The sequence below is a fragment of the Gossypium hirsutum genome, chromosome D06, assembly GCF_007990345.1.
Source record: "Gossypium hirsutum isolate 1008001.06 chromosome D06, Gossypium_hirsutum_v2.1, whole genome shotgun sequence".
Taxonomy (NCBI): domain Eukaryota; kingdom Viridiplantae; phylum Streptophyta; class Magnoliopsida; order Malvales; family Malvaceae; genus Gossypium; species Gossypium hirsutum.
This window is the reverse complement of record NC_053442.1, coordinates 30,916,454-30,941,733: the sequence shown is the minus strand read 5'-3', so window position 1 is coordinate 30,941,733 and position 25,280 is coordinate 30,916,454. Positions and strand designations below refer to the sequence as shown.

General features: G+C 33.5%; 1 non-coding gene across 1 annotated transcript; it reads left to right on the top strand.

Moving 5' to 3' along the window:
* Positions 1-20,619: 20,619 nt before the first annotated feature.
* Positions 20,620-20,726, top strand: LOC121218878 (small nucleolar RNA R71). The gene has a single exon (XR_005915360.1). It is a non-coding gene; the product is annotated as a small nucleolar RNA R71 (small nucleolar RNA).
* The last annotated feature ends 4,554 nt before the right edge of the window (positions 20,727-25,280 follow it).

Here is a 25,280-nt window from a genome sequence, read left to right as displayed (position 1 = left end):
ACGATTTATTCACTTGTGGTCTTGATCTGTGGAAATCCCTACATTATGTTGATATTTCTTTCGAGAGTAAGAACAACTGACTCTAGGTTGATTAATTGTAATATCTTTCTAATTAAAACCCCTATCATCGCATTAAGTCATTCTATGGATTCCCTTATTGGATTTTACTCTAATCTAGTAGATTTATGTCGTCCTATTTCTAGGATTGCATGCAACTCCACTCAATTATACTAGATCTACTCTTAAACAGAGACTTTTCCTCCACTGAAATAAGCACATTAAACATGAATTAATATCCCAAAAATTTTAAAACAATAAATAAGCATACATAATTGAGAACAAGAATCAATTATTTATCGCGTAAAAATAGAAATTAAATAAAAGGATTCATCATAGATTTCATCTTCCCTAGGTATGTAGGGAATTTAGTTCATAATCCTGAATATAAACATCTCAAGTTCAGAATAACCATAAGACATAAAGAAACTCAATAAAACTTCGAAAGAAATTAAAAAGGGATCTTCGAATCTTGATGGAGATCTACTTCTGAGTTGATTTTGATGGTGTTATTCGAGTGTTTTCTTCGATCTTCTCTGATTGTCCCCTTATACCTTCTTCAAATGGGTATTTATAGACTTTAGAATGGTTAGAAACCCTAAAATTTTGTTTTTTCGCGTATTTGGAAAGTTGGGTGCCAAATCGACACGGGCTGGCACATAAGCGTATTCCAGCCCGTATGGAAATGCCTTGGTCGTGTGGATCCTGAAAACAACTCGTTTTGTCTGATTTTGGCACATTTTCTGCTTCTTTTGCTCCCAAATGCTCTCCAAGATATAGAAACATGAATTTAAAGGATTAGAAGTATCAAATTCACTAATTTGCATAATTAATCATCCAAAAATGCATTAAGAATGAGATTAAAATATGTTACTTTTATAGCTTATCAAATATCCCCACACTTAAGAGTTTGCTTGTCCTCAAGAAAAATTCTCAACTCACTTTAAAATTAATCTTTCTCAACTTTATAATTCTCAGCAATAATGTTTGGAATAATTTGCAAATAATCATACATTGACAACTCAACTAAAAGAGCACTAAAGATCCAAACAATCCAAGTCAAAAAAATTTAAAGCACGAAAACATAGGTATTTCCCCTTATCTAAGTAATTACCTTTTATTCAAACTCGACAAGAATCGACATCCTCACTAAAGATTCACTCAAATCAATCAAGGTGTTTAAGGTTCAAGAATAAGCACTCAATAGTCAAACAAGAAAGGTCATTACCATAAGCTTACATGAAAATCAAATCTCCACCACTATAAAATGAGATGATGCACAAATCAAAACGGATCTAAGAGGATGTAATAGGGCTTAGGTTAAGGGTGTGGATAAAGGCAAGAAAACTTCATTACAATCGAGATCGAATTGATAAATTACCAAACTAGAAAAAAAAATGTTGACTTAAAAACAAGTGCATAAATCAAAAACTATTCAAGAACAAAAGGAGCTTATTCTCAAAATATGAATTTAACTATTCAACCTCAATCAACATAGAACTAAATAATAATCAATATTTTTTTATATTTTTTATCTAGAATAATCAGAAATAATTCAGCAAATCAAACAAAAGAGTATAGTTAAGCAACTAATGTAACACCTCTTACCCGTGTTCATCGCCGAAACAGGGTAAAAAGTATTATCAAACATAAAATACATATTTTCATACAATCGGAGTTTTTCTTTTTTTTATAAAATTTTTGACATAATCTCTTCTACAAATGTCTAATCCCTCCTGCAAATTTTCAAAACACAATCTCAAACCAATTCAATATTTCAACTAATACAGTTATATACTTAAACATAATTAAATCATTCACGACATTCAAAGTAACCTCACTAGCATTTAAAAAAAAACAACCTATCAATTAATATACATTAACATCTTAAGATAAGTAGTAATTAGTATATATATACATCACATTAACATTAAGTCTTCTATACATGCCATAATTCAGAAATATTGGTTTCAAAATACCAAAAGATGTAGATAGTGTGGATGATCCCTGACTCTGTCCGAATTTCGAGATGATTTATAACACTATAAAACAAGAAAAAAAGAAAGAGAAGTAAGCATATAGCTTAGTAAGTACGTATGTAATTGATAAACAAATTTAAAACATGTTTCTATAGATAACAAAATTTTAATCAACCATAAATTTGATATTTATTCAAATTCCAGCAAACTATTTTTTTGCGTTGCAGTCACTAAATTATTTTTATCTAGAGCTACAGAACTCCAAACTAAGTTCTGTAAATTTTCCCTGAAACTAGACTCATATAATGTCATATCATAAAATTTTCAGAATTTTTGACTTGTCCAATTAGTAAATTTTATTCTTTAAATTCACCCCTATTTCATTGCTCAACATCTCTGACCTCTCTTCACTAAAAATGAATTATCTCATTGTACAGATTCAGATGATATTTTTGTTTGTTTCTTTTGAAAATAGACTCATTAAGGATTCTAATCATATAAATTATATCTCATAATTATTTTTTTACAATTTGTAATGATTTTTCCAAGTCAGAACCGGGGATTCCAAAATCAATCCGACCCTGCCTCACTAAAATTCAAATATATCAAAATATACAACTCTTTTGCTTGATATGCTTCTTTTATATGGAAGTATACTCATTAAGGTTTAAGTACATATGTCATTGAACCAATAACTCAATTTATACAATTTTTGGTGATTTTTCAAACTAACATCACTTCAACTGTTCGAATCTGTTCTGTTTCAATTTCACTCATTTACATAACATTACAACAATTTATTTTGTAAGCACAGTACGAAACTTCATCACTCCTGTTACTCTTTAGCAAATGTTCACACTTCAATGGCATACTCATATTTTTTTATCAATACTCATATCCCGTTGAACACGTCGATATAATAGCGAATATTCGGTGGTTTGCACATTGTACCACCCGTGTAATTATTATCATTCGATACACGTCGTAGTAGTAGCCTTCACATAGTACTACACATGTGACCATTATCTATCGATACACGTAGTATCCTACACTTAGTACTACACACGTGTTTATAGGCACTTTATTCAAGCATTTCTTATTCCGACAATCCCACAGAGATTCTTACTTTTCAAGGATTTACAATTTATCCGTACACAAATCACAATTTCAATATTGCAGTCCAATCCCATAAAAAATTTAATAATTCAATTCTACTACTTCACTTATTACTTGTCAATGATTTATCCACAATTCAAGTAGATTTTAATCGATTCAACTATAAATTCTAAATTTCAAATTGTTATATAACTATTTCATATTCAACCATTTCTCATATATTATAGCAAAATATCAGAAATAGTTATACACAATGTATTAATTACATATTACTTACCTCGGTGCAAAATATAGGAATTTTGCAATTCAATCCACAATCTTTTCCTTTCCCTTATCGAGGTTGATTCCACGTCTTTCTTGATCTATAATAGCAAATTTAGCTTGTTTAATATTTACATTTATCAAAATAATCCTCGACTCAACTTTTGACAAAATTACAATTTTGTCCCTAAACTTTTGCATATTTACATTTTAGCCCCAAAGTTCGGAAATTAAATTTTATTCCTTATTCTTATGTTTTATAACATGCTGAACGCTTTTCCCTTCTATGACAACATGAAATTCTCACTCTAACTCTTACTTATGAACATTAAATATTTTTACCTATTATGTTATTTTGCTCGGTTTCACTTAAAGTCGACTAGCAAAAGTTGTTTAACATAAATTCTAGCTTCATATTCTTCCATAAAACATCAAAATACAAACATTTCACACATGGGTAATTTTTCAAATTTCAACCCTAGCTCAAAATAACAGTAGAAATAGATAAACCGAGCTACGAGAATCTCAAAAATGTAAAGAACATTAAAAATGGGGCTAAAATGCACTTACAATCAAGCTTGAAAGTGGCCAAAACCCTAGCTATGGAGTCCTTCAAGTTTCAGCAGCAAGCAAATATGATAACACCATTTTTTACATCGTTTTCCCATTTTAATTCTATTTATTTACTAAATGACCAAAATGCCCTTACTTAAAAAAATCCTATTTCACTTATTTCTTATCCATTTTTGTCCATCACTAACTAATGGTCTAATTACCACATAAGTACCCCTAATTTATAATTCCATAACAATTAAATAGCTTTAACAAATAAAACTCAACTTTTGTACTTTTTACAATTTAGTCCTTTTGACTAAATTGAGTGCCCAAACGTCAAAATTTTCAAACAAAATTTTCACGAAATCTTTCAGTGAAATTGTAGACCTGTAACATCCTGATTTTGGGCCTAGTCGAAACAGTGGTTTAGGGACCACAAATCCGATGAGGAAAAATTTATTTTTCTTATATTTTTATGGTCTACTATTTTACAGAATGATTTTGTGAAAATTTCGTTCAAAAAATTCGACGTTTGGGCACTCAATTTAGTCAAAAGGACTAAATTGTAAAAAGTGAAAAGGTTGAGTTCTACATGATAGAGGTGTCCAATTGTTATGAAACTTTAAATTGGAGGTCCTTATATGGGAATTAGACCATTGGTTAACTTGGTAGACAAAAATGGACATGAGATAAGTGAAATAGGAAATTTTTAATTTAGGGACAATTTGGTAATTTAGTAAGAAAAAGAATTAAAAAAGGAAAAAGATGGCAAAATGTGCTCATCTTCTCCATGGTGAACGAAAATAGCAAGGGGGAAGCCATAGTTAGGGTTTTCAAGCTTCCAAGCCCCGTTTTTAATGTTCTTTACGTTTTTAGAGTCCCGGTAACTTGATTTAGCTTATTCTAGCAATAACTTAACCTAGGGTTTATATTTGGAAAAATACCCATAGGTGAAATGTGTTTATTTTGATGTTTTATGGTAGAATATGAAGCTTGAAATTATGTTAAACAACTTTTGCTAAGTGATTTTAAGTGAAAACGAGTATATTGACATAATCGTTAAAAATACCTAATGTTCATAAGTACATGCTAGAGTGGGAATTTGATGTTGTCATAGAAGGGAAAATGTTCAACTTATCATAAAACAAACGAATAAGAGATGAAGTTTAATTTCCGAGCTTTGGGGCAAAAGTGTAATTATGCAAAATTTTAGGGGCAAAATCATAATTTTTCCAAAGTTCGAGTCAAGGATTGTTTTGATGAATGTGAGTATTAAATAAGCTAAATTTGCTATTATAGATCAAGAAGAACAAAATCCAGAGTTAGACCGGGGAAAGAAAAAGGTTGAAGACTAAAGTGCTAGATTTGATCATATTTTGTACCAAGGTAAGTTTATAATAAATAAATACAATATTTTTGATAATTATTAATAATGCTGTTTTTTTTAGCAATTATGATTTATTTCATGAAAATATCTAATGTTGACTTAAGTATGAGGAGACAGAGAATCAGTGATAAAAGCCCCGTTGAAACATTGGGAATGTATCGGATACAAATGTCATGACATTAAGGGAACGAGATCCCATGTAAGACCATGTCTAGGACATGGCATTGGCTCATTGAGATTATGAGAGGTCCCATGTAAGACCATGTCTTGGACATGGCGTTGGCACCGAGATGAGAGGTCCCCCGTAAGACCATGTCTGGGACATGGCATGGGCACCGATATGAAAACTCCCATGTAAGATCATATTTGGGATATGACATTGGCAGTACAGAAAACATCCCATGTAAGACTATGTCTGGGACATAGCTTTGTCATGTATTATCAGACAAAAGACCCGATTATCCTTAGTATTCCAAGTGATTCAACGGGCTAGTAAATAGACCATGTTACATGAAAGTTCAGATAAAAGCATAATAATAAATTCAAGTGAGTTATAAAGATTTAGAATATCTCAGTTATCAGTTGAGAAAGAAATTTCAGCAAGGGAGAGTAAGTTATAATCATGAGTTATTTAAGTAAGCAAGCAAGTAAACAAGTAAGTGAGTAAGCAAAGAAGCGAGTAAAGATTCTAATGTTTGATGAAATTTATGAGTATGATTATTTATGACAAAATGTTGTTATTTATTTACTTGTAAAATTACTAAGCTTTATGCTTACTTTCTTTATTTTCTTTATTTTTATAGTATCACCAAGCCAGTTCGAGGATCACAAGGACGTCGGAGTTCGTCTCACACTATCTACAGACATCTTGGTATTATGTGATTTCGAAACGTGTAAAGTTATGGCATGTATAGGGACTTAGTCATTTTGAGTGTGTTCATATGATATGGCTAATTATTTGCTATTTAAATGGCTAATTAAAAACAAGTTTGGTATTATGGATGTTTAAATGTTGCTTAATACCAAGAAATTATAAAAGAGTAAAAATTTGCAATGATACAGTTTTTGGACAGCAGTAGTGATGTGATTTTGAAAAATCAGCAAAATTAGTAAGAAAGGAATTAGAGAGTTGATAAGATATATAATTAAAGCTTATTGAGTCTATTTTCATATGAAAGAAATAGTGCATGCAAAGGAATTTTATATTATGAGATATTTGAATTTTATATTGAGTCTCGAGGATCCTTTTTAGGGACATATTGAATGAACGTGAGAGAATTAATTTTAAAGGTGAAATTTTTATGCTTCGAAGTAGTAAGTTAAGTCAGGTAACGCCTCGTGCTCAATTTCAGCAACGGTCTTGGGTAAGGGGTGTTACATTTGTTGGTATCAGAACAGGTTTAGCCGGTTCTCAGAATATTCAGTATGAATAAGAGTCTAGCTATACATACCATACTTGTATTTTGATACTGTGATGACTCCTGACGATTTTAAAATGTTTTTCTTTTATAGTTATGGATCCCGAAAGAGCTGGTACAGGTGATGTAGAAAGTAATGCGCCAGCTCCCGCAGAAGGGACGGTGCCACCAGATGGTAGTGAAAGGCCTGTTATAGTTAGTCAGGGAGGAAGGGCTCGAAAAGCCTTCTTCCAAGCTATGAATGAATGGTTTGCCGAGTTTGTTCGTACGAATCCGACCGTTAGACCTCCACCCTCTCATGATTTTTAGATTCCCCATGTAACTCCCCCAGTTACAGTTACAGGTACAGGTACAGTTATAACAGAAAGGCCACCAATTGATAAGATTAGAAAGCAAGGGCTAAAGAGTTTTGGGCTACTAAAGATGATGATGCAGAGAGAGCAGATTTTTGGCTTGAGAATACTATCAGAGTATTTGATGAGTTATCCTGTACACCTGACAAATGTTGAATTGTGTTGTCTCACTCCTTAGAGATTCGGCCTATCATTGGTGGAAGACTCTTGTGTCAGTTGTACTGAGTGAGAGAGTTACTTGGATTTCTTTCAGGAGGAGTTTCGTAAAAAGTATATCAGTCAGAGGTTTATTGACCAGAAAAAAAAGAGTTCCTTGAGTTAAAGCAGGGTAAGATGACTATTACTGAGTATGAACGTGAATTTGTTAGACTCTGCAAGTATGCTCGAGAGTGTATCTACAGAAGCTATTATGTGTAAAAGATTTGAGGATGAGCTCAATGATGATATCCGACTGTCAGTTGGTGTTCTAGAGATAAAAGAGTTTGTTATTCTAGTTGAAAGAGCCTGTAAGGCAGATGAATTGTTAAAAGAAAAAGAAAAGGGCAAAGCTAAAATTGAAGTTTAAGACTCAAAGAAAAGGCAGATGAGTCAGATAGTTCTCTTGCCATGATTTTTGTTATGTCTGCTCAGAAATATTTGAGAAAAGAGTATGAAGCTTATCTTGCTTTTGTATTGAATACTAAAGATCCAGAGTTGAAAATTGAATCAGTGCCAGTAGTTTGTCAGTTTTCCGATGTGTATCCGAAAGAATTGCCAGGTTTGCCTCCTATTAGAGAAGTTGTATTTGGTATTGACTTGATTCCAGGTACAATTCCTATTTCTATTGCTCCTTATAGAATGGTTCCGATGGAATTGAAAGAATTGAAAGCTCAGTTGCAAGAATTAACTGATAAAGGTTTTGTAAGGCCTAGTTGTTCTCTGTAGGGTGCACTAGTGTTTTTTGTGAAAAAGAAAGACGGTTTGATGAACTTGTGTGTAGATTATCAGCAGCTAAACAAAGTAACAATAAAGAATAAATATCCACTGCCTAGGATTGATTATTTGTTTGACCAATTGAAAGGAGCCACTGTGTTCTCCATGATAGATTTAAGATCCCGTTACTATCAGTTGCGGGTTAAAGAATCAGATGTTTCGAAGACTGCTTTCTGGACTGGGAATGGTCACTATGAGTTTTTTGTTATACCATTTGGTTTGACTAATGCTCCTGCCATATTCATGGATTTAATGAGTCGAATCTTTCAACCGTACTTGGACAAGTTTTTAGTTGTGTTTATTGATGATATTCTAATTTATTCTCCTTATGAGACTGAACATGCCGAACATTTGAGAACAGTTTTACAGATTTTGAGAGATAATCAGTTGTATGCCAAGTTTAGCAAAAGTGAGTTCTGGCTTCGAGAAGTCGAATTCCTTGGGCATATTTTCTCAGGTGATGGTATTAAAGTTGATCCGAGTAAAATTTCAGCAATTGTTGAGTGGAAACCACCCAGAAATGTATCAGAGGTTAGAAGTTTTCTTGGACTAGCTGGTTATTACAGACGAGTTGTAAAGGGATTTTCCATGATAGTTACCCCGTTGACAAGACTGTTGCAGAAAGATGTCAAGTTTGAATGGACTGAGAAGTGTCAACAGAGTTTTGACAAGTTAAAGGCATTGTTGACCGAAGCTCCTGTTTTAGTACAGCCAGAACCAGGTAAAGAATTTGTAATTTACAGTGATGTATTGATAGGGGGTTGTGCGCGGACCAAGATCGAGTTGTCAAGTCATAGGAAACTACTACGAAAACTCTAGACGATCAGATCTAAAACGAAGCAGAAAAATTAACTTTTAGAATTCCCAAATCTGAAATAAAAGAACCCTAAAATAGCAGAAAATAAATCAAGAATCAAAACACTTAATATTAAAGAATTCGGAAGTCCAGAACTCGTGAATAAGCTTCAAAGAAGTCACCAATTCAGTCGATTCTGTCAATTGGACCAAAACAAGAAATTAATTCAGCAGATCACAAAAAAAACGAAAATTGAATTAGAATGAGGAATCGTGCAGCAAGAAAGAGGGAAATTATGGATTAGGAACGATCTTCGATAATCAAGGACGTTTATGAACTTTCCAAGTCGAATCTAAAACGATTAAATTCCAAAACAGCAAATCAAACTCTAAATTCCAGCAAATCGAATTTAATCATAATTGAGATGTAAGGTCGACAAGATCAATAGAAAAGATGAATGAACGAATGGTTCTTGCTGTCAAAAGAATGCCGATCAGCCTCTTTAATGTTGAAGAAAGCTGAAAACGCAACAGGAAACCGTAAATAAGTTAGATGATGAAATCGACCCCAAATAAGAATTAAAAGGAAAACGAACAGCAAGAAAATAAAAGATAAAGCCCTAAAAAGCCTTGAAATCCCGAAATATTTCACAACTCCCTTCAAACGGCTCTAATCTCCCCTCCAATGAAGATCAATGGCAAGAAGAAGGCTGAAGATGGCTCCCACAATCAAAAAAGATTGTTAAAACTACTTCTAAAGAAAACTCAAGAGAAAATTCTTAAAGAACTCAAAGAGAATTTTCACTCAAAACAAATCTGAAATTTTCAATGTAATTGTAATGTGTGTAAGGGTGGCTAGCCAAGCCATATATATAGGCCTCCTAACTACTTTCCTAGCCCTACTAGGAAAACTTAAAACAAACCCTAATTTTTACTTTCAAAGGGGAATTTCATCCAAGGCCTTTAAATGGGACTCTTGGACTGAATTTTTACGTAGAAATTTATTCATAAAGTCTAAAAATTAAAATTAAGTATTTAAAGAATTAAATTGGGCCACTTTAACAATTTGGCCTGATTTTCAGCTAAGTCTAATTTAAACTTCTGGATTGGGCTTGGAACATCTTATTGGGCCTTGTCTTCAAGAACTTGGGCTTGTCATCTGTTCTCTCCCGAAATTGGCTTGTTAATGCTCGTAACTGATATCCAATGTGCCTTAGTTGCAAGATTTGGTTTCTTGGACCAAGATTTCCAAGATTTGAAATCTTGATTTTCTTGATTCTTGAAATTGCTCAAAACAGCAAAATTGGACCAAGATTCGGTTTCTTGATTTTCTTGAAAACAAGAAAGTGAATCTTGATTTTCTTTTTCCTTCGTATACGCATCTAAGGCCTTTGTGACTCGTATCATCCCCCCTTCCTCAAAAAGATTCATTCTCGAATCTAAAAAATCAAATGGAGATAAGTCAACCACATTGAAAGTAGAACTTGTAGTCCAAACATAAGCATAACAAAACAAGTATAACGCATGCGAATGGACAGATTCAGATTACCATGCAAACAAGCTAATTTACTTACCAATGCCTCGTCAAATATTCGAAACAAAGATGGACATGTTTTAAGGTATTCAATCATCTCAAGTTGTTTCCACGAACCATGAATAAATCACGAGTAATAAATCAAATGGTAAACGTAATCATCACAAGTAGGTATTTGAAAAGGTTCACAGAGTTGCACAGTCATACCATGCATTAATCGATGGTCTATAGATTCACTCACACATTTATTATCAAAAACAAGAATCTTTTTATCAACCATCAAAACAGATAGATCATCAATAAATAAAATAGGACAATCAAGCACGTTTCGATCTAAGTGTTTTACAAAAATTAAATCATCAACACGATCTTTGTCACTATCCGAGGAGTACAAAAGTGTTTCAAAAGTTTCAAGCATCTTACCTTTATAAGCAGAAGAATAAGGGTCAATCTTACCTTTTCCATTTAATACAAACCTTCGCTCATCGGGGGCATACTGCATTTGAAGCTCCGTTGTTGAGTTAACCTTTGTCAAATGGAACTCAAACTTCATGTACAACCACAAAAACTGTTTAAGGCATGAATATAAATTGAAAATTTTTTTGGCAAATTTCGTTACCTTATTCAAAAACCAAGTATCAAAACAATAGAAAGTATTTGCACACAATAGATGATGCTTGATTTTCCAACAAAATATACCAAAATAGATTTCGGGTTTAAAAACTTGATTTTGATTAGTCATGCCGAAGTGTAACAAAGATTTCATTAAACCAATCAAGCTAAACCATGAGGATTTTCGCATACATACCAACATACATTCAAAACTTTTTTTATTCACCAAAACAGATTTGTACAAATTCACGGATTTTACATAAGGCAAATCAAGAGAATAACAACTCACACTTCCTTTCTTAGTTCGTGGCAATCCTAGAATAAAATCCATGGATAAGTCTACCTATGGTGAAGTAGGAATCGTCAAAGGAGTGTAAAGGTCGTGAGGCATTACCTTAGATTTTGCTTGTTTACATGCGATGCACTTAGAACATACCTTTTCGACATCTTTCTTCATATGTGGCCAATGGAAGTGTTATATCCCACGTAAAGGTGGTAAACCTTTAGGGGCCTCACTAAAAACATCCACATAATCCTGCAAAAGACATTGAAACACACTAGGTAAATATCCATTAATGTTAGATAGAGATAAATAGTTTTGCCTAAACCTCACAAGGATACAAGGCTGTTTATTGAGTAGGGCTCTCCGCACATCATTTTTTGTTGCAATCAAATTTTTCTCTCTAGTTTTACCACTTGCGGATTCACTCACCTTTGGGCCATTTAAATTTTGACTTTTTTTCACTACTAGCCTCTTTTCTCTATGTATTTTTTATTTGTCCTTTCTCCCTCACCCCCTCACAAAATTTCATCATTTTTAATTGATCTTTCTATACATCATTGGGATTTAAAGGAGCAAGAGTGAATTTTCGGCCTTTAAACACAAGAGAGTATCTATTGAGCTTGCCTTGGTGTGTAACATCACGATCAAATTGCCAAGGCCGTCCAAGGAGCAAGTGTGCCGCATGCATTGGGACCACATCACACCATACCTCATCCTCGTAATTCCCGAGCTTAAAAGTGATCAAGGACTGTTTTGTAACTTTAACTTCTAAGCATTCATTAAGCCACTGAAGGTGATACGGCTTAGGGTGCTCAATACAAGGTAACTTTAAAGAATCCACCAAATAACTGCTAACTACATTCGAACAACTCGCACTATCAATAATAAGTGAACATAAGTTACCTTTTATAAAACATCTAGAATGGAAAATATTGGTTCTTTGGTGATCAAAATCGTCTCCCATTTGGATGTTAAGGGTGCGGCAGACTACCATCTTTTTTTTTCTTTTTTTTTGAAATACCTGCAAAACAAACACTCAACACTCAAAAAAAATAAAAAACCTCACCGTTAGTCACTCAAAAAGGAAAATCAAATTCTCAAAGAGGTAGAATTCAGTCTTGTGAGTTATTTAGTAGAGTCTATATCAATCAATTAGAAAGTGTATGAACTGAAACTACCAAAAAATCCTAATTTGCACTAGGAGTCTAAAAAAATGACGAGACACCAATTGATTTGTGTCGCACCGAGGAAGAATTGTGCACACTTTTAAATCCTACTAACACAAGAAACAATAAGGTGTTAGATATTGTAAAGGGAGAATAAAAAGCAAACAAATGAAAACCTACAGCTAAGAACCAATAAAAATTGCTGAAACCTGAAAACCTGAAAAACTGCGGAGTAACTTGACAACTTCGTTCGAGGTGTTCCCGATCTGAAAAAGTCACGAAATTAAATTTGGAATGTCCTTAAATATTTAATTTTTGATCTGGAAAGTTTGGGCACCAAAATCAACCTGCTGAATAATTTTTTTAATTTTTATTGGATTTCATATTTTTAAATTTTTTTGACTTTTTTGACTGATTCTTTAGCGGGAAATATTTTTTTATATTCAATATCAATGCCACAAATCTACATGTAAAATTTCAGATCAATTGAAAAACGTTTACCCACTCGAATGAATTTTTTTTCCAAAAAATTTTCTAGGTAAAACTGCCGTTTGTTGTTTAAAAAAAAGATCAGTTTAGAAATCAACCAAGAACACCCAAAATGCCCAAAATCTGATACCAAATGATAAAGGGTTGCGTACGGACCAAGATTGAGTTGTCAAGTCACAGAAACTCCTACGAAAACTCTAGACGATCAGATCTGAAACGAAGCAGAAAGATTAACTTTTAGAATTCCCAGATCTGAAATAAAAGAACCCTAAAATAGCAGAAAATAAATCAAGAATCAAAACACTTATTATTAAGGAATTCGGGAGTCCAGAACTCGTGAATACGCTTCAAAGAAGTCACCAATTCAGTCGATTCTGTCAATTGGACCAAAACAGGAAATTAATTCCACAGATCACAAAAAAAAATGAAAATTGAATTAGAATGAGGAATCGTGCAGCAAGAAAGAGGGAAATTATTGATTAAGAATGATCTTCAAAAATCAAGGACGTTTATGAACTTTCCAAGCCGAATCTGCAAAGATTAAATTCCAAAACAGCAAATCAAACTCTAAATTCCAGCAAACCGAATTTAATCAGAATTGAGATGTAAAGTCGACAAGATCAATAGAAAAGATGAATGAACGAATGGTTCTTACTGCCAAAAGAATGCCGATCAGCCACTTTAATGTTGAAGAAAGCTGGAAACGCAACAAGAAACCGTAAATAAGTTAGATGATGAAATCGACCCCAAACAAGAATTAAAAGGAAAATGAACAGCAAGAAAATAAAAGATAAAGTCCTAGGAAGCCTTGAAATCCCGAAAGATTTCACAACTCCTTTCAAACGGCTCTAATCTCCCCTCCAATGAAGATCAATGGCAAGCAGAAGGCTGAAGATGACTCCCACAATCAAAAAAGATTTTTAAAACTACTTCTAAAGGAAACTCAAGAGAAAATTCTTGAAAAACTCAAAGAGAATTTTCACTCAAAACAAATTTTAAATTTTCAATGTAATTGTAATGTGTGTAAGGGTGGCTGGCCAAGCCATATATATAGGCCTCCTAACTACTTTCCTAGCCCTACTAGGAAAACTTTAAAAAAAAACCCTAATTTTGACTTTCAAAGGGGAATTTCGTCCAAGGCCTTTAAATGGGCCTCTTGGACTGAATTTTTACATAGAAATTTATTCATAAAGTCTAAAAATTAAAATTAAGTATTTAAAGAATTAAATTGGGTCACTTTGACAATTTGGCCTGATTTTCAGCTAAGTCTAAAAACTTCTGAATTGGGCTTGGAACATCTTATTGGGCCTTGTCTTCAAGAACTTGGGCTTGTAATCTATTCTGTCCCGAAATTGGCTTGTTAATGCTCGTAACCGATATCCAATGCGCCTCAGTTGTAAGATTCGGTTTCTTGGATGAAGATTTCCAAGATTTGAAATCTTGATTTTCTTGATTCTTGAAATTGATCAAAACAGTAAAATTGGACCAAGATTCGGTTTCTTGATTTTCTTGAAAACAAGAAAGTGAATCTTGATTTTCTTTTTCCTTCGTATACGCATCTAAGGCCTTTGTGACTCGTATCATGTATCCTTGAATGGATTGGGTTGTGTACTTATGCAGGAAGGTAAAGTAATAGCATATGCTTCCAGACAATTAAAGCCACATGAGAAAAATTACCCAACGCATGATTTAGAGCTAGTTGTCAATGTATTTGCGTTGAAGATTTGGAGACATCACTTGTATGGTGAGAAGTGTCAAATATTCACCGACCATAAAAGTTTGAAAAACTTGATGACTCAGAAAGATTTGAACTTGAGGCAAAGAAGATGGCTAGAGTTGATTAAAGATTATGAGCTAGTGATTGATTATCACCCGGGTAAGGCAAATGTTGTTGTTGATGCCTCGAGTAGAAAGTCTTTATTTACATTGAGAGCTTTGAATACTAGTTTCACATTATCTGATGATGGTTCCATTTTAGCTGAGTTGATGGCTAAACCGATGTTTCTCGAAGAAATCTATGAAGCTCAGAAAAATGACAGTGAGTTGCAAGCTAAAAGAGCTCAATGCGAGTCGGGAATAGAGTTTGGTTTTCAAATCGGTCCTGATGGTTGTTTGATGTTCAGAGACAGAGTATGTGTACCAAATAATGATGAGCTTATTCAGAGGATCTTACAGAAAGCACATAGCAGTTCTTTGTCTATTCATCCAGGTAGTACAAAGATGTATAACGATTTAAAGAAAATGTACTGGTGGGCAGAAATGAAAAGAGATATTTTAGAATTTGTTTCTAGATGCTTTATCTGTCAACAGGTAAAGGCTGAACATCAGGTACCTTCAAGTTTATTGCAGCCTGTGTTAGTTCCTGAGTGGAAATGGGACCAAGTTACCATGGATTTTGTAGCAGGGTTACCGTTGACACCAAAATAGAAAGATGCAGTAGGGGTTGTAATCGATAAACTAACGAAGTCAGCTCATTTTATTCAGGTTCGTATAGATTATTCACTTGACAAGTTGGCTGAATTGTATGTTTCAGAGATAGTCAGACTACATGGGGTACCGTTATCAATTATCTCAGACAGAGATCCGAGATTTACTTCGCAGTTTTGGAGGAAATTGCACTAAGCTTTGGGTACAAAGTTAAATTTCAGTACAGCTTTTAATCCGCAGACTGATAGTCAGTCAGAGAGAGTTATTCAGTACTTGAAGATATGCTCAGATGTTGTGTTTTAGAATTTCAAGGCAATTGGAAGAAATATTTGCCGTTGGTAGAGTTTGCCTATAATAATAGTTATCAGTCGAGTTTGAAGATGGCACCTTATGAAGCTTTGTATGGACGTAAATGTCGTACGCCTTTATATTAGACAGAACTTAAGGAAAATTAGATTTACGGGGTTGATTTAGTCAAAGAAACGGAAGAGAAAGTAAAAGTTATCAGAGATTGTTTAAAAGCAGCTTCAGACAGACAAAAGTCTTATGCAGATTTAAAAAGAAAAGACATTATCAAGTTGGTGACAAAGTGTTTTTGAAAGTATCCCCGTGGAAGAAAATTTTTAGATTTGGTAAGAAAGGCAAACTAAGTTCACGTTTCATTGGACCGTTCGAGGTGACTGAAAGAATTCGGCCCTTAGCATATCGGTTAGCTTTGCCAACTGAGTTAGAGAAGATTCATAATGTATTCCATGTGTCTATGTTACGTCATTACCGTTCCGATCCATCACATGTGATCTTACCGACAGAGGTTGAGATTCAGCCAGACATAACTTGTTTTGTTTAAGTAATCGAAAAATTTTTAATGTTCTCGGTTTGGACCTGAACCGTTTCTATTGCATGTTTTAGGGTCTCGAGGATCCTTTTTAGGGACATATTGAATGAACGTGAGAGAATTAATTTTAAAGGTGAAATTTTTATGCTTCAAATTAGTAAGTTAAGTCAGGTAACGCCTCGTGCTCGATTCCAGCAACGGTCTTGGGTAAGGGGTGTTACAAGACCATAAAAATATAGTAGAAATAAATTTTTCCTCTTCGAATTTTTGGTCCCGAAACCACTGTTCTGACTGAGCCCTAAATCGGGCTGTTACAACTAACCAAATCAATTCTCTAAAAAAATGAGTCAATAAAACGGGAAAATGTCTCAACAAAAAAAATGAGTTATGGGTTAACATTCATGGGTAAATTAAGAAATGGTGTGTTAGACTCAACGAGGTTCACTAAGGGTTAATTACGAAGGTAGGCTTTTTATGGGATAAGTGGGTTAAAACCTAAGTGTCTTTATCATCTCAGTGTATCAAATCAAAGGTGTGGTCTCGACATGTGTAATCGAAGCAAGTTCTAGAATAACAAATCAAATTGACACACTCATAACTAATAATAAAATGAGAAAGAAAAATGTATACTCTAAAGGCTCAAAATCTCACAAAAAGTTATGGTTTTTAATGTCAAACTTGTAAATTTAAAACTTTAAGATAATACCTTAATTCAGAGAAACAACCTAAAATTTTTAATTCTGAAAATAAATTTATCATGCTTGATTCTCTCATGTCTTAAATTTTAAATCAACCAATGCACAAATGTCTACAAATTACTCCAAAATATATCAACAAAAATCTCAAATCGATAAAACTTCATTCTAACAAAAATTTGAGAAAATTACTTAAACACAAGAATATAATTCATAGATTTTCTAATAATTATATAAATAACCTCCCCACACTTAATATGTACATTGTTCTCAATGTACAAACAAATATAATCATAGTGTAAGCAGAATATCATAAAAGATGGAGAAAACTGAAACTGCCCTGAATATCGGATGAAATTACCGGAATAGTGAAAAACGTAATTGTAGGCAAATCTAAATGTAGTGCTTGATTCTGAGCACACTAATAAGAAAATAAATACAAATAAGAAAGGATATTAAGAAACAACCATAAAAATAAAAATATAGTTCAAAAGAAAATAAATGAAATAAGTCTAAGAAAATAAAAATAAAACAACTAAAAACAAAACATAAAAATAAAAAAATAAAACTAAAACTAAAATGAAAAACAAATAAAATCAATGATAATAATAATAATAATAATAGTAATAGTAGTAATGAAAATAATAATAAAAATGACAACTAAAAAATTGATTAAATGGTTCTACTAACACTAAAACATGGAAAACAATAAATATAATAATAACACTAAAAGTAAATAAATGAATAATAAAACAAAAAATAAATAAGAAAACAGATCAGTAAAATAAAAATAAATAATATAACAAATAATAATAAATAAATAAATAAAATAAAATAAAATAGAATAAAGAAAAGGGTAAAAGGGGAAGACTGACAGAAGACGGTGGCTAGAGTTACGACAGGGTGTCGCACATGGAAGGCGGTGTCGTGTGTGGGTGGGGTTGAGGATGGTCAATTATGGGGAGAAGGGAGAGGAGATGGGTGATGGGGGGAAAGGGATTGGCATGTTTGGGGAAGAAGAAAAAGACAAATTGAAGAAGAAATTTTAAAGTTTGGGCCACATGGTCGTGTGATACGACCATGTGGGGGTGTTTTCAGCCCATGTGTAATTAAAAATTAAGCCCAATCTTCACACGGCCTTGGACATGCCCGTGTGTCCAAGCTATGTGTGATTTCCTCCGCTTCTCCCATGCCCATTGGCTCGACCATGTCTCTCACAAGGTCGTGTGCCTTGCCCGTGTAACTCTCTGACTTGATTTAAAATTGAAAAAAAATTAGCTCCAAATTTCACACACCCTAGGACAAGCCCATGTGTTTAGGCCGTGTGTACCACACGACCGTGTCTCTAGGTTGTGTGGACCATTTTAGGCCATGTAAAAGTTGAATTTTTAAAATTTAAGTCCTAGTATCCACACGGCCAACGACATGCCCGTGTGTCTAGGCTGTGTAGGTCACATGGCCATGTCGCTAGGCCATGTAACTCACTGTCAAACCCTTTATTGTGCACACGGCTTAGGACACAATCGTGTGGCCAGGCCATGTGGATCAATTTTTTTAATTTTTAAAATTAATTATTTTTAAAATAACATGAAATAAAATTAAAAGATTTAATAGTGTTAACACTCGGGTTGCCTCCTGAGAAGCGCCTATTAAGAGTCTAAGCTCGACTTTCCTTATATTCGTACGGTCACGCTGGTTCGCAGAGTCGAGGCTCCTCCTTCTTGCTATCAATGTTATTCCTAAAATAAGGTTTAAGTCAAGTATTGTTTACCTTAAATGTGCCAAATTTAGAATGAGTTACCTCGACAATACCATAGGGGAAGACATTCAGTACTGTAAATAGGTTTGATCCTTTTGCATCAAGCTCTGAATAGGCAATTCGCGGATCCGTTTTGTCTAGTAGTAATTTTTCCCTAACCTTAAATTGGTTCATTCTATTCATGTGCTCATCATGGCGTCGCTTTAGCTCTTCATCATGTTTTCTCGATTTCTCATTAAAATGTGTTCGCCATTCATCTAGTTCATCGATTTGTAACATTCACTCTTCATAAATCGTTCTGTTTTTGTTGTATTGACTAAAACACGACTCCATATTCTCTCGTGGGGTTTCCTACAAAGAAGGTTAAGCCACATGGTTACTTACGTTAACAGAACATCTAAAATCATCTTGATTACTAAAGTCTTTCACAGAATCACGTGCTTGGAGAGTAATTGTTTCGTCACATACACAAAGTACTAATTGACCCGTACCAACATCAATTATAGTTCTAGCAGTTGCTAAAAAGGGTCATCCTAAAATTAAAGGTACCTCACAACCCTCATCCATGTCTAACACAAAAAAATCAATGGGGAATATGAATTTTTTTATTTTAATAAGCACATCTTAAATAACACCCATAGGATATCTAATGGTTCTATCTGCTAATTGAATACTCATCCTAGTTTGTTTGGGTTTCCCAAGACCTAATTGTTTAAACATTTTATAGGGCATGACATTAATACTAGCCCCTAAATCAGCCAAAGTATTATCAATATTCAAACTACAAATTAAACAAGGAATAGTAAAACTCCCTGAATCTTAGTTTGTTGGGTAGTTTATTTTGCAATATGGCCGAGCAAGCTGCATTTAGTTCCATAGTTGACGAATAATCTAACTTCCTTTTGTTTGCCAAAAGCTCCTTTAAAAATTTTACATAATTGGGAATCTGCGAAAGAGCTTCAACAAATGGTAAGTTAATATGCAATTTCTTTAAGAGTTTGAGAATTTACCAAATTGTTCGTTCGTGTGGTCTCTCTTCGTCACATTAGGATATGGCACTCGAGGTTTATATTCCTTAACAACTGGTTTTTGCTCTTTCTGGCTTACCTTAACCTTATAATTATTTACAACAATTTCTTGCCTCAATTCTTGTTCAAATTCAACTAACCCTTCTTTATCTCACACAGTAATTGCATGAAACTGCTCCCTTGGGTTAGTTTCAGTATTGCTAGGCAAACTACCTTGTGGTCTTTCTGAGATTAACTTAACAAGTTGACCGATTTGATCCTCGAGTCCTTGAATCAATGCTTGTTGATTTTTTAGTGCTGCCTCAGTTTTTGAAAACACATTTCTAACACCGAGATAAACTTCATCAACATCTCCTCAATGTTCGACTTCTTCTCTTACTGGTAAGGTTGTTGTTGGAAGCCTAGAGGGGCTTGTGCTCTTTGATTTCCTTGACCACCCCAAGAGAGACTGGGATGGTTCCTCCAACTTGCATTATAGTTATTACCATAAGGATTATTTTGAGGCCTAGAAGTATCACCCATATAATTGATTTGTTCGTTTTCTATGCTAGGAGTGAAGGGTAAACATTCTAGATTGTTCATTCCAGCTCTATTTGTATCGCACTGCATCACCAGATGTACCTAATTAGAAGCATATAAACCATCAATTTTCTTATTTAAAACTTCTACATGATTTGATAACATGGTGACTACATCTAAGTTGAAAACACCGGCTGCTTTCATCGGCTTCGTCCTTATGAATTGCCACTGGGAATTATTCAGTGTCATCTCTTCAATAAATTCATAAGCTGCTTTGGGTGTTTTATTGTTAAGTGTACCTCTGGCTACTGCATCGATCAACTGTCTAGTTAAGGGATTCAAACCATTGTAGAAGGTTTGAACCTGTAGCAATAGAGGTAACCCATGGTGAGGGCACCGTCTCAATAAGTTCTTATACCTCTCACATGCATCATATAACGTTTTTAAATTGATCTGCACGAAGGAAGATATATCATTCCTCAACTTGGTTGTCTTAGTTGGTGGGAAGTACCTTAGAAGAAATTGTTCTGTCATTTGGGCCCATGTACAGATGGAACCTCATGGTAAAGAGTTTAACCATTGTTTAGCTTTGTTCTTCAACAAGAAAGGGAATAACCGTAAATAAATGGAATTGTCAATGACGCCATTAATCTTGAGTACTTCGATCTTTTTCTTGCAAAACATCGAACTAAACAAACTGTTGTATCATCTGAATAGTGTTTGGCTTCAGCTCAAAATTATTTGCAATAATGATAGGTCTCACAATACTCAATTCAGCCCTAGTTAGAGTGGGCTTGGCATAATCGTACATAGTATGAGAAACAAGATCTGGATCTGCAACAAACGCAAGAGGTAGTTGATTATTCTGATTATTAGCCATCTCTTGAGTAATAACAATGTCCTCTTGTTCATCTACTAAATTTTCTCAACTCTGCCTTGCTTCTCTACGGTTTCTACGAGCTGTACGCTCAATTTCACTATCAAATAGCAATGGGCCCAATGGTTTTCTTCTAGTCATAAACTAAAGGAACCTGCCAAAAGCAAATAAAAGAAAAAATAGAATGTAAAAATTAAACTAAAAAAATTATAATAAAAATAAAAATGGCTAAATTAATAAAAAAAAGTGTTCCTAATATTTTAGTCCTTGGCAATGGCTCCAAAACTTGATGGTCACTAAACTAACTATAAATACGACAAAGGCAAGCACGTCTATTGAACAATATTATAGCTATGGTGAGTAGAAAATGTTGTATCCACGAGGACTAAAAGTACTAGTAATTATCATCTTCTTATTATTTAGCTAACGAATTTGAGTGATTGTGTTTTAATCTAAAATTATTAAACTAATTTATCTAAGAATGCAACAAAGAATGAATCGAGAAGATAATCAAATATTAACCAATGAGATAAATAATACCCAGGAAATAATCCACTTAGACTTCACATTTTATTATGAATCTTAATTGAATGATTTATTCACTTGTGTCTTGATCCGTAGAAATCCCTAACTTATGTTAATATCTCTTTCGAGAGTAAGAACAACTGACTCTAAGTTGATTAATTGAAATATCTTTCTAATTAAAACCCTTATCATCGCATTGACTAGATCTATGGATTCCTTTATTAGATTTGACTCCAATCAGGTAGATTTATGCCATCTTATTTCTAGGATTGCGTGCAACTCCACTCAATTATACTAGATCTACTCTTAAACAGGGACTTTTCCTCCACTGAAATAAGCACAGTAAACATAAATTAATATCCCAAAAATATTAAAACAAGAAATAAGCATACATAATTGAAAACAAGAATCAAGTATTTATCGCGTACAAATAGAAATTAAATAAAAGGATTCATCATAGATTTCATCTTCCCTTGGTATCTAGCGAATTTAGTTCATAATTCTGCATAGAAACATCTCAAAGTCAAAATAACCATAAGACATAAAGAAACTCAATAAAACTTTAAAATAAATTAAAAGAAGATCTTCAATCTTGATGGAGATCCGCTTCCGAGTTGATTCTGATGGTGTTCTTCAAGTGTTTTCTTTGATCTTCTTTGATCCCCCCTTATATCTTCTTCCAATGGGTATTTATAGACATTAGAATGCTTCAAAACCCTAAAAATTAGTGTAACAGCCCATTTTTAGTAAAATTAGAATAGTGGTTTCGGCACCACAAATCTGAAGTCAAAATATTTATTTTATTATTATTTTATTACCTATACAATTATAGTAATACCGTATTCGTTAAGAAATTTTACCGTTTACATGCTCAATTTGATAAAAAGGACTAAATCACGTAAAGTGCAAAAGTTGAGTTCTAATAGCTAAAGGTATTAAATAGCTATAGAACTTTAAAGTGGATGTCCTTATATGGTAATTATATCATTAGAGTTGATAGTGGATTTTAATGGTTTGACATTATTGAAATTTTGATTAAATTTTAAGGTTAATTAAGTAAATTAGTAAATAAATAATATATTAAATAAAACAAAACCAAGTATCATCTTTTATTCTCCATCTTCAACCGAAAATTAGGTATTGGGATGCCATTGTGGAGCTTTTACATTCGGCAACTTATCCTTGCTTGATTGGTTTGTATTTTTGTCCCATTTTTAATTATTTTTATGTTTTCGGGATCGTTGTATCTTAATCTAGCTAGCCCATGGACTAATTTTTGAAACTGTTAAACTATTAGGGTTTTGCCGTTATTGAATACATATGAGTTTTGAAGTTTGATGATAGAAAATGGATGGTTGTTGTTAGATAAAGAACTTTTGCAAAGGGGGTTTTAGTGAAATTGTCAAATAGAGACTAAATTGAAAATTAGTAAATATTACATGGTATAATTTGTGAATTAGTGAAATGTGTGGGATGCTATAAGTGTATAAGATATTTTGCTAGGCTTGGGTAAGGGTAAATTTGCATGAATTTCATTTTTCGAGCCTAGTGATTAAACTGCAAAGAAAATAAAAGTATAGCGGCAAAATGGTATTTTTTCCAAAATATGTTTTGGAATAAATTGAATGAATTATATTTTGAATTGAGTTAAATTTATCCGTATAGATCCAGTTAGACCTCGTACGGAGTTAGATCGGGGCAAAGAGAAAGCCTCAAATTAATCAACTCCATATCTATGTATACTCGTCAAGGTAAGTTCGTGTGATTAAATTCTGTTTATCAATTGTTATAAATGTACATGGTCGCATATTCAATGAAGTTCGACAATACCGAGTCCCGTTTGAACCTTAGCAATCTGTAGGATACAAATAACATGTCATTAGTGTTACATGATTTGGTTGAGGTCCTGCATATGTTGCAGATACTCCACAGCTCATGAGAGCATACCGATTTATAGCTCGTGAGAGCATGCCAATCTACAACTTGAGTGAGCATACCGATTCACAGCTCGTATGAGCATATATGTACATGAATTGCCGGATTACAGTTATATGAGCTAGCACACTATGTGTAAGCTATCCCGGGTATTCAACGGTATTTTAAACGGTTCAATAGGCAATGTTCTGATACAAAATGATATGAGTTCGATACGAACTATTAAAGGTATACACATGAAATGCGTAGAAATGATGTTACATGATATATAAATATGTGAAATGGATGATACATGTATATGGAACTTGATAAATTGTTGTGTTCATCCATAATTATTGACTTATATATATGTGTTTACATGGCTAACATGGTTGGTGAATATGTGCTTAGGCATTTGGCCAAATTGTGTTGGGATATGCTTTGTTTACTTACTTACTATGTGACTAAATGGTAAGTTATATTCTATGTTATACGAACTTACTAAGCTTAAATGCTTACTCTATGTTATTTTTCGTGTTTTATAGTGGATCGGAAGCTCGTTCAGGTTAGAAGCTTGTCAGAGCTATAGACGTCCACAGAAATATAAACAATCATCGGTTCCAATATCAAAATTGGTTGTCTGCTTTTTTTCATAGCTTTGTGTTTCACTAACAATTCAGAGTCATTCGCCTAGAGTTCTTGAATCTCTGAAAAAAATATCAGCCTCACTTTCAACTCAACTAAAATGGAACATTGCTGTCCATCGATAAGCTTGCATTCAAAGCTCTTAAAGCAAATAAATATTTTCAACTCAACGCATCCTCTACAAGATTAGCTTTCCCAGGATGGTAATCAATTATTAACTCATAATCTTTTAATAGTTCAAGCCACCTTCATTGCTGCAAGTTTAGATCTTTCCAAGTCATAAGATATTTTAGACTTTTATGATAAAAAAACGTGGCATTTCTCACCATATAAATAGTGTTGCTAGATCTTTAACACAAACACAACTGTAGCTATTTCCAAATCGTGTGTCGGATAATTTCGTTCATGAGGTTTTAACTACCTCGAGGTGTAAGCAATCACTTTCCCATTTTGCATCAGAACACAACCCAAACCACAGAGGGAAACATCACTATAAACAGTAAATTCTTTCCTGGTTTCAGGTTGAGTCAGAATTGGAGCTTCAGTCAACATATTCTTCAATTGATCAAATCTCCTCTGACAATTATTGGAACAAAAAACATTTAACATCTTTTTGTAATAATTTTGTCATCAAAGTTGCTAAAATAGAGAGGTTTTTGACAAAACACCGATAATACCCCGCTAGACCCAAAACATTGCATACCTCAGTAACATTCTTTGGGACTTTCCAAACAATTGTCGATATCTTATTCGGACCAATCAGAAAACCATCAACAGAGATTACATGACCCAGTATTCCATCCTCCTGTAACCAAAATTCACATTTATTGAATTTCGCATAAAGTTGTTTTTCAAGTAGAGTTTGCAACAAAATCCTCAAATGCTCGGCATGATCTGAGTTGATCAACAAATATATTAGAATATCATCAATTATTACGACAACAAACTGATCTAAATACGGTTGACATACCTGATTCATCAAGTCCATAAATGCAGTAGGAGCATTAGTTAAACCAAATGGTGCAAACCCGTGCTCAGAGTTGATTACGAGTTGCAACTGTTCCCGATCGTAAATTAAG